Below are 10,587 nucleotides of genomic sequence, written 5' to 3' on the forward strand. Positions count from 1 at the left end.
ATATTCTCATTATTGCAAGCAGATCTGCACGCTGACTTTTTTTCTTCCTGTCTTAATTGCTACAAGTGTATGCCCCTCTGTTTGTTGTGGGGTGGGTGGGAGAGAATGAGACTGTACTGAATCCAGATGCTACTATTTCTTCAGAAATTATTTGTGGGTGGGGGTTAACCTGATCTACTTCACAGAAAGATAGGAACTGTTAAAATTGAATACAATTGTATACAATTGTTTCCCCAAAGTGAGTTATGAACGTGTGAAGCAATCCATATTAAGGCTAGAGGACTACCTTGCATATTTTTATTTTTATTACAGGTGTGTTAGCAGTTAATCACCAAACTGTTGCAGTCAGGGCTATGTATGTGTGCCAGAAATATTTCAACTACAAAATTCAACTTCCTGAATGAAAATCTCGTCGTTCAAATATGCATACTTTTTAAAAGCAAGCTTCTAGGCCAGGCATCCCCAACCTGCGGCCCTCCAGATGTTTTGGCCTACAACTCCCATGATCCCTAGCTAACAGGACCAGTGGTCAGGGATGATGGGAATTGTAGTCCCAAAACATCTGGATGGCTGAAGGCTGGGGGTGCCTGTTCTAGGCTGTCAAGAAGTGTGGGAACAGTGCCTTCAGAAGCTAGAAAGATGGATAAATAGAAGCTTTCCAGTGGTTTTTTGAATGGGGAGGGAATCAATTTCCTGCTTAATAATAATAGTACTCATACCCCACCTATTTGGCCGGGCCTCCCCAGCCACACTGGGCGGTTTCCAACAGGATATTAAAAACACAATAAAATATAAAACTTTAAAAACTTCCCTAAACAGGGCTGCCTTCAGATGTCTTCTAAAAGTCATAATGTTGTTTATTTCCTTGACATCTGGTGGGAGGGCGTTCCACAGGGCGGGTGCCACTACCAAGAAGGCCATCTGCCTTTTCTTTGCCTCCTGCTGTGACATTTAGCACCAAATTAAACTGTTAAGGCTACCCTCAAATAATTCTGGAAACTGTGGTTTGTGAATGGTGCTGAGAATTGTTAGGAGACCCCTGTTCCACTCACAAAGCTACAGTTCCCAGAGTTCCCTGGGAAGAAGGATTGATTCCCTGGGAATTGTAGCTCTTAAGGCCCCTCAACATGTTGCCAGACTACAAGTCCCATCAGCCCTGACCAATGGCCATTTTGAGTGATGCAGCTGATGCTGGAAGGCCACAAGACAGCCCTTCCTGTCATCTTAACCATTATCTCACACTCTAGATGGGAGAGAAATTTGATTCAGTGTGCTTTTCAAAGCAACACACGAGCCAAAACTCAGCTGTCATTTGCCAGTCACGCTTCTCTGAATTTTGCAATGCTGGTCTCCAACCAAAGAATTACATGTGCACATGCATATGTTAGGGGCATTAGGGAGGAATGTGCACACACATTCATATATTAGTGAAATCAACATAACAAAAATGCATTGTTGTTAAAATTGCTTGCAAAAATAGGGAGAATTTCTCTACACTAAAATTGCTTGCAAAAATGGGAGAATTTCACATTCAAATGCAGGTGAATTTTCATGAGGACTTCACAAAATAAAATAAAATAAAATAAAACTAATGCAAAATTGGAAAACCGAAGATCTGAAAAATGAGAAATTGGCTCTCGGCTGTCACAAAGACCTGAGCTAGAGTCATAGTCCAAAACCACTCTGCTCCTGTTTTCTTCATTTTAGCAGCCTTTTTTTTTTGCAGGGGGGGGGGGAACCACCTGTAGTTTAAGCCCTCTACAGTTTTATCTCAAGCCCCCCAGTGATGGACCTATAGCACTCTCTCCCTCTCCCATTTACTCACCCACTCATCGTGCCAAAACTTGCTTTTGAACTGAAGAAAGAAAATGGAGAAAATGAAGAGAGGCAACTGTTAAAAGAGCGAGTTTGCCTAATTCTGTGGCAAAATTTCAACTGGTAGAAAGATCAAGAGGGCGGATGCCGTCCACGAATGGCAGAAACAATAAATACACTGAGTTGCCATGTCCTTAGATGACTCTGCAACCAAAGATAGTTTCACTTTAACCATACTGTCAGCTGCATGTGATGGCAGGGGCCTTGGGAGGTGCAGCTTCCCCCCCACCCTGTGCTGAAAAAAATAATCTTCTGATTTGGAGATTTTTTCCGTGGGAATGTTGGCAGACCTGGCTGTAAACTGAATTAGCTTAGAAGGTTTTCTCTCATCCCACCCCCTTTGCTTCCCCCAAAGCCCTAGAGTCAAAGTTAACTGAAAGCAGCTCTTATTTTTAGGCAGAGAGGCAACTTGCTGTGCTTCACCCCCCCCCCGCTTTTGTAAATTCAATTCTATGAAATCCAAAAGAATGACAGGTGCATGCTTGCTAAAGAGGCCTTAAGCCTGATCCCTTATAGCCCAGCTCAGATTGTCTCCTGTGCTACAGAGACCTGATAGGCCTTGTGATGTTAACATATGAGAGTGCTGGAGGTGAAATAGTTAAACAGGTTAGCCAATCAGAACCCAGGGGGTGGAGTCAGAGGGACTATAAAACCAGCTCTGCGAGGGGCAAAGGGAGGAGTTCATTGGGAGTTGGGTGGAGTGGGAGTGAATTGGAATAGAGTCTGTGAGTAGGGTGAGTTAGTGTAGAGAAATTAGCTGAGTCAGGAACAGTTAGGAGCTAGGAAGACAAGTAAATATTGGAGAGGTGGTTTAGGGAGTGAGAGCAGGTAGCGGAAGTTATAGGTCTGGATAGGCACCCCATGATTGTAATTGACCGATACCGTTTAGGAAACCACACGCTTGTTAAACTGCAATAAATAAACAGAAGTTTATGTTCCAATTTAACCCTGACTGGACTCAGTATTGACCAGGTAGGGCCTGGATGATGGAAGCGAGAAATCTAGTGGTGGCACAGGGATCAATAGATAGTGAAACGTCTGGGGACCCTGTGTGAGCGCCACAGGCCTCCAGCTAGAAGTCAGTCATTTACTGTTGCTGTGGAACACTTTGCTTTTTGCAGAGGTGCTGCAGGCTTCCTCACTGTTGACTTTCAGGTGTCAAATACGATTTTATTCTTGCACTATAGTGATCATCTATGTATTTTTAAAATGGTATATGATGTTGAACGCTGCCCTGATATTTTATTATATAGTGGCATAGAAGTACTTTTTATAAAGAACAAGCTGGCACCTTAGAATCACAGAATCATAGAGTTGGTTGCAGGAATATGAAGCAGGTGCCCTATACAGTGGTACCTCGGGTTACATATGCTTCAGGTTACATATGCTTCAGGTTACAGATGCTGCTAACCCAGAAATAGTACCTCGGGTTAAGAACTTTGCTTCAGGATTAGAACAGAAATCGTGCTCCAGCAGCGCAGCGGCAGCAGGAGGCCCCATTAGCTAAAGTGGTGCTTCAGGTTAAGAACAGTTTCAGGTTAAGAACAGACCTCCAGAACAAATTACGTTCTTAACCCGAGGTACCACTGTATAGGGATCAAATCTGCAACCTTGACATTATCAGCACCATGCTCTAACCAACTGCGCTATCCAGGCTGACCTTGATGCAGATAAATGTATTTTCAATGATCTGAAATGCTGAGAGGAATTTTTCTGTGCCTTTATTTTCATTTTAGAGGCCCTCATTAAGGGAATTCCCTTTGCACTTAAAAATCTGAAGTTTCTCTTTCTCTGCTTCTGCAAAGCTCGGGAGTTTCCCAAGTCTGCTGATACCTCCCTCTTGTGTGTGGGTGGTTCCGTTTTCACTGGACAAGGATCCACATCCAGAGAATGGGTTTGCTTTCAGTATATGGGATGGAAACAGCAAATAGTTTTTTAAAAATACAGTAAAACAAGCCCCAGCAGAGAAAGAAAAGAAAAGGCCTGGTTGCCTCTGCCCTTCATTGATTACGAAGTACAGTGGTACCTCGCAAGACGAAATTAATTCGTTCTGCGAGTTTTTTCGTCTTGTGAATTTTTCGTCTTGCGAAGCACGGATTCCCATAGGAATGCATTGAAGACGTTTTTGTCTTGCGAAGCAAGCCCATAGGGAAATTCGACTTGCAAAGCAACTCAAAAAACGAAAAACTCTTTCGTCTTGTGAGTTTTTCGTCTTGCGAATTTTTCGTCTTGCGAGGTACCACTGTAATTTGCCCACTTTCATTGCTTCCTCTAAAATATGGCTGAGGGACCTCTTTCAAACTGGAGGGCATATTCTCATCCGGGCAATCTTTGGAAGTGGCCACATGCCAGAGGTCAAAGTGGGTGGAGCAATGCATATCTATTTTAACCTTTGTACCGTAGGCTACTTTCCACACACACAAGGACATAGTCCATCCAGGCAAAACACTTAGGGAGGGTAGGAATTAGGGCTGGCAGGATGTGTGTGGCCTGGAGAGAAGAGGTGTGGCCTGGGGCAAGTCTGAAGGGCCAGACAGAGACACTAGGTATAAATAATTATTCTTTTTTCCTTTCCTGCCCATTTGGCTGGGTTTCCCCAGCCACTCTGGGCGGCTCCCAACAGGATATTAAAAACACGGTAAAACATCAAACATTAAAATCTTCCCTAAACAGGGCTTCTAAAAGTCAGATACAGTCATACCTCAGGTTGAAGTTGCTTCAGGTTGAGCATTTTCGGGCTGTGTTCCGTGGCTACCCGGAAGTAACGGAATGCGTTACTTTGGGTTTTGCTGCACACGCAAGCGCAGGCACTCAAAATGTCGTCGTGCGCAGAAGTGGTGAATCGTGACCTGCAGACGTGGGTTGCGTTCTGCTCTGGATGCGAACGGGGCTCCGGAATGGATCCTGTTCACATCCAGAGGTACCACTGTAGTTGTTTTTATTTCCTTGACATCTGATAAGGTGGGTGCCACTACCGAGAAGCCCCTCTGCTTGGTTCCCTGTAGCTTCACTTCTCGCAGGGAGGGAACCGCCAGAAGGCCCTCGGAGCTGGACCTCAGTGTCCGGGCTGAACGATGGGGGTGGAGACGCTCCTTTAGGTATACTGGGCTGAGGCCCTTTAGGGCTTTAAAGGTCAACACCAACACTTTGAATTGTGCTTGGAAACGTACTGGGAGCCAATTTAGGTTGTTCCGGACAGGTGTTATATGGTCTCGGCAGACAGTCACCAGTCTAACTGCCACATTCTGGATTAGTTGCAGTTTCCAGGTCACCTTCAAAGGTAACCCCACATAGAGCGCATTGCAGTAGTCCAAGCAGAAGATTACCAGAGAATGCACCACTCTGGTGAGACAGAGCAGGTAGTAGGAGCTGGGCCTGAGGTTCCCCACTTCAGCTCTAATATAGCAGTATAACACTTAAATCTTCTGTAGTCCTTTAAGCTTGGGAGCATTTGCTCTCAAGACTCATTTGCACATGTGCCGTTCCCCTCTACCACCACCCATTCTATGTCCCACAGGGATAAAATGTCCGATTAATTATCAAGCAGCCTGCTTTTTCATTAAAAGCTTCTGTGCAATGTAATATGCTTTTCAGTCCAAAGGCAAGCTGGCATTCTACTTCTAATCCCAGGGTCTCCTGGTGACAAATATTTGTCCTTCCTTTCCATTCTTGGCCGTGCCAAAAAACCCTGTTAGTTAGCAACAGGAAACCAATAGCCTGCACTATCGGGAGACATTTCCTTCACCGAGAGAGAGAGAAATAAGTCTGAGTAATGATTTCAAGCAAGGCTTCACCCATTTCCTGTAAAAGAAGGAAAGAATGCCTGCCCCACTCCCTTCGACTTCTCCACTTCCATCCCACTAGTGACGTAATGCCTCCTTGCATATGTAAAAAAGCAACCTTTCCCTCCTCCTCATCTCTCACACACCTTTTCTAGTTTGATATCCTGTGTTTAAAAAGTGTGATTTGAATCAAGAGCAAGATACGTATATGGCAGTTCCATGTAATAGGAAGGGCCCATAAGCTCAGAGCAGTGCCACTCTTAACATACACACACAAAGAAAAGGGTTCTGGGTTCAAGTGTGCCCAGTGCTGTTCAATGTGCAGAATCATAGTTCTGTCCTGTTTTCTGCAGATTTTTTTAAAAAGACAACTGCATGAAAAATGCATTTCATCGATACACATTTTTTAAAGAGCTTTCCCCTAAAATATGTACAGTGGTACCTTGGGTTAAGTACTTAATTCGTTCTGGAGGTCCGTTCTTAACCTGAAACTGTTCTTAACCTGAAGCACAACTTTAGCTAATGGGGCCTCCTGCTGCTGCCGCGCCGCCGGAGCATGATTTCTGTTCTCATCCTGAAGCAAAGTTTTTAACCCGAGGTAATATTTCTGGGTTAGTGGAGTCTGTAACCTGAAGCGTATGTAACCCGAGGTACCACTGTATTTTGTTTGCCTTTGCAACTTAAGATACACACTTTTGCATGCTTCTCTATGTGTTCCCACTTGTAAAAAAAGAAAGAAAGAAAAGGTAAAGGACCCCTGACAGTTAAGTCTAGTCGCAGACGACTCTGGGGTTGCGCGCTCATCTCGCTTTATAGGCCGAGGGAGCCGGCGGTTGTCCACAGACAGTTTTTCCGGGTCATGTGGCCAGCATGACTAAGCTGCTTCTGGTGAACCAGAGCAGCGCACAGAAACGCCATTTACCTTCATGCTGGAGTGGTACCTATTTATCTACTTGCACTTTTTTGGCGTGCTTTCAAACTGCTAGGTTGACAGGAGCTGGGACCAAGCAATGGGAGCTCACCCTGTTGCGGGAATTAGAACCGCCAACCTTCTGATCAGCAAGCCCAAGAGGCTCAGTCGTTTAGACCACAACGCCACCCGCGCTCCCACTTGTACACACACACACATATATTTAAAAACTCAAACTGTGTTACAGAATTCAGAGAAGTCTGCTGTCCGATTGTTAACTGCATCCATGTATATGTCTGGAAACTGCAAATTGCGTTCACTTTAAGATGCAAACCAAGCAAAATACAGTACTACAAGCCAGGGCCATCCAGGGAGGCTGAATTATTATTTATTAAATTTGTAAGAATATTTGGAAGTAAACAATGAGGGTTGCAGCTGTTGCCCAGATCATTACTCACAAATGCCACCTTTGGAGTTATCTACATGGTAAACAGTTTAACACTTTTTTTTACACACAACAAAGGGAAAAAACTAACTCAAAGCCAGATGCAGGGAACAGAAAAAAAATTACATTCAAAGGTTTCTTCAAAACATTATCTTTTGGAGAGATATGCTATGGAAAATTTCATCTCCGAAAGAGATTTTGACAGAAAGCTGGCGTATGCAAAGATGAAAGTTGTAATGGTTCCTGATTTTTCCAGTTTCCACTAGCGGATGGAAGCTATGGTAAATCTTCCGTTCTGATTTTCATTACACCTATCTTTCTTCTGCCTTCATAAAACTGTCACATCTCCCTTGCTAGTTTTTATTACGCTGCTGGAGAGATACAATATTCTCCTAAACCCATATTTGATTACAGAGAAGGAACCAGAAACTTACACATTTTCTCAAGAATTACAGCTTCTTATTTATTTACTTACCTATCTCCCACCTTTCCTTCAAGGTGCTCAACGTGGGGTGCAGCTTCACACCTAGGTGAAGGATCTGCCATAACCACTTGTAAGAATCTTACCATGTAACACTGGTCCTGAAAGACCTACATTGGCTCCCAGTACATTTCCGAGCACAATTCAAAGTGTTGGTGCTGATCTTTAAAGCCCTAAAGGGCGTCAGCCCAGTAAACCTGAAGGAGCATCTCCACCCTCATCATTCAGCCTGTACACCGAGGTCCAGCGCCGAGGGCCTTCTGGCGGTTCCCTCGCTGTGAGAAGTGAGGTTACAGGGAACCAGGCAGAGGGCCTTCTCGGTAGTAGCACCCACCCTGTGGAGCACCCTCCCTCCCGATGTCAAGGAAATAAACAACTATCTGACTTTTAGAAGACATGTGAAGGCAGCCCTGTTTAGGGAAGTTTTTAATGACTCATGTTTTATTGTGCTTTTAATATCCTGTTGGGAGCTGCCCAGAGTAGCTGGGGAAACCCAGCCAGATGGGCGTGGTATGTATAAATAAATAAATAAATAAATAAATATTATCATCATCACCACCACCATCATCATCTGCCTTTGCCTATCATTTATGCTCGAAAAGTCTGAAAATGGTTTCAAAGCTTCGGCCCCCTAAGAGGCTACACTTCAACTGACGGTTATCTGCCAGATCGTGTGTTACCTTCACACCTGCTTTGCCAAGCAAAGAACACAGCCTGAGCTTGATCAGGACAGTCAGCGAAGCCTCTTAAGCACTTTTAAGCTGATTTAGGTCAGAGTAACCCTCCTCCGAAAGGCCTCGTTCAGAGTCCTTGAGAAGAGCACACACGTAACTAGGGCAGGGTTGCCCTGAAACGGAGCCAAGGTCAGTGCTTAACTGAAAAAGTTCCCCACCGTCCCCTGATATGATACGGCTAGAAATAATTAGCAAGGCAGATTGCAGTAAGATGCTATTTATGCAGCTGCTAAGCTCTGAAGGTCCAATTAAATGCATTGACTTTAAATTCATTCTCTTGGGCAGTCACCTGAATAAGTCATAGAAGATGGTATTCTCTCCCCCCCCCCCACAAGCATTTTGGGATTTCTGCTCCCAGTGGGCCTGCTTATTCCACTTACGCCTGTACTAAGTAAGTTTTGCAGTTATTTGTACTGTTATCTGCAGAACCTGTTTGAGAGGAGGACAAAAGGAAGCTTCTTAAATTCCCTTTCAATGCTTTTTTTGAAAACTTATTTATGTAAATGGAGATAATGGAGCAAAATGGAGCGGGGCGTGGGGACTCCTGTAGCAAATAACATGGATTGATTCTAAAGGTGGTCTACACAAGTTTCTCCTCAGGGTGATATAGGTGCTAGTCCGACAGCTCCTCATTTACATGGGGGTTCCGTTCCAAACCTCCTCACGCATCAGTGAAGTCATTTACACCACAAAGAACTCATAACCCACCTACTTTCAGCAGCCAGAAACACCATAACCAGACACTGGAGAGACCTGTCAGGAGTAAGCATGGACCAATGGTACCAAATAGTATGGGAAACAGCCCTACTAGAAAAATTAACTAATAAACTGAAACTGACATGGGGACAAACAGAAGGAGACGCCTTCACCCCGGTATGGCTCCCCTTTATCACATACACAGCCCAACAGGACAATGACAATAATCCACCAACAGCGTACAAATCAATATGGCTAACCTGATCCAAAACACCCACCCACCTCACACATGAAAACAAAGATCACCACAGCCAATCACAAACAAACAATCACACCCTAGGCGAACCCCAACCTCTCTCACCACCAAAGGAACACAAGTGAACAACACAAGCACGCTGACACCAAACTCTACATACATTAAGCATAATAGAAATACTGCTACCTGACCCCACCCCCATCCATCTCCCCTCCCTCCAACCCCCCCTTTTTTTTCCTTTTTTTTCTTCTCCCCCTAATGCCTCAGCAAATGAAACGGATTTGTAAAAATGTTACATGGAAAAAAATACGAGGCATTACACTTACACTGTAAAACAAGAAAACCCTTAATAAAATATATTAATAATAATAATAATGGGGAGTCACCAGTTGAGAGATACGGAATTCCTCGTTAAATTACAGACATTATTTCTAGATTCGCATCTATACACACATTGCATGGATTTTTGCAAACAGCTGTTAAGGTAAAGGAAAAGGACCCCTGGATGGTTCAGTCCAGTCAAAGGCGACTATGGGGTTGTGGTGCTCATCATGCTTTCAGACCGAGGGAGCCAGCGTTTGTCCACAGACAACTTTCCAGGTCATGTGGCCAGCAGGACTAAACCACTTCTGGTGCAATGGAACACCGTGACGGAAACCAGAGCGCATGGAAACGCCATTTACCTTCCCACCACAGCGGTATCTATTTATCTACTTGGACTGGCGTGCTTTCAAACTGCTAGGTTGGCAGGAGCTGGGGCAGAGCAACGGGAGCTCACCGTGTTGTGGGGATTCGAACCGTTGACCTTTCGATCAGCAAGCCCAAGAGGCTCAGTGGTTTAGACCACAGCGCCACCCGCATCCATACTATAGGCTGTGTACACACCAAACATCCAAATTACATTTAAATCCCATGGCCCTCCACCCAAAGCCTGTAGTTTATCCCTCAGAGAGCTACAATTCCCAGCTCCTTAACAAACTACAGTTCCCAGCATTCTTTAGGGGAAGTAATGTGCTTTAACTGTATGGCGAAGAAGCAGTCTAAATCATATTTCCAAGTACTGTAAGTAGAAGACCGCAGAGCCCACACCTTCTCCACTCTATGAATCCACCCTCGCACACCCATAATTAGACGGGGGTGGGCAGGGAATCTATAGCTCTCCATCAACATGCTAATACCCCTTTTCAAATGCAAATGGAAATTTTTAAATAACCCAAGTAGAAAAGGGGTTATGGATAAACATTGGAGCAGAGCCAAAAGCTTTACCATACATCACCCTGAGGATATTCTCAGACCTCAGGATCCCTTTGAGAAACTAACAAAGGCTCTCTGCCACTCAAAACCCCCCACGGATTTTCAGGGAGCCATTTTTCAGTCCCAGATAAGGAAGGGCTGACATTTTAAATAC

Source organism: Podarcis melisellensis (assembly GCF_964234715.1).
Source record: "Podarcis melisellensis genome assembly, chromosome: 14".
Classification (NCBI taxonomy): Eukaryota; Metazoa; Chordata; class Lepidosauria; order Squamata; family Lacertidae; genus Podarcis; species Podarcis melisellensis.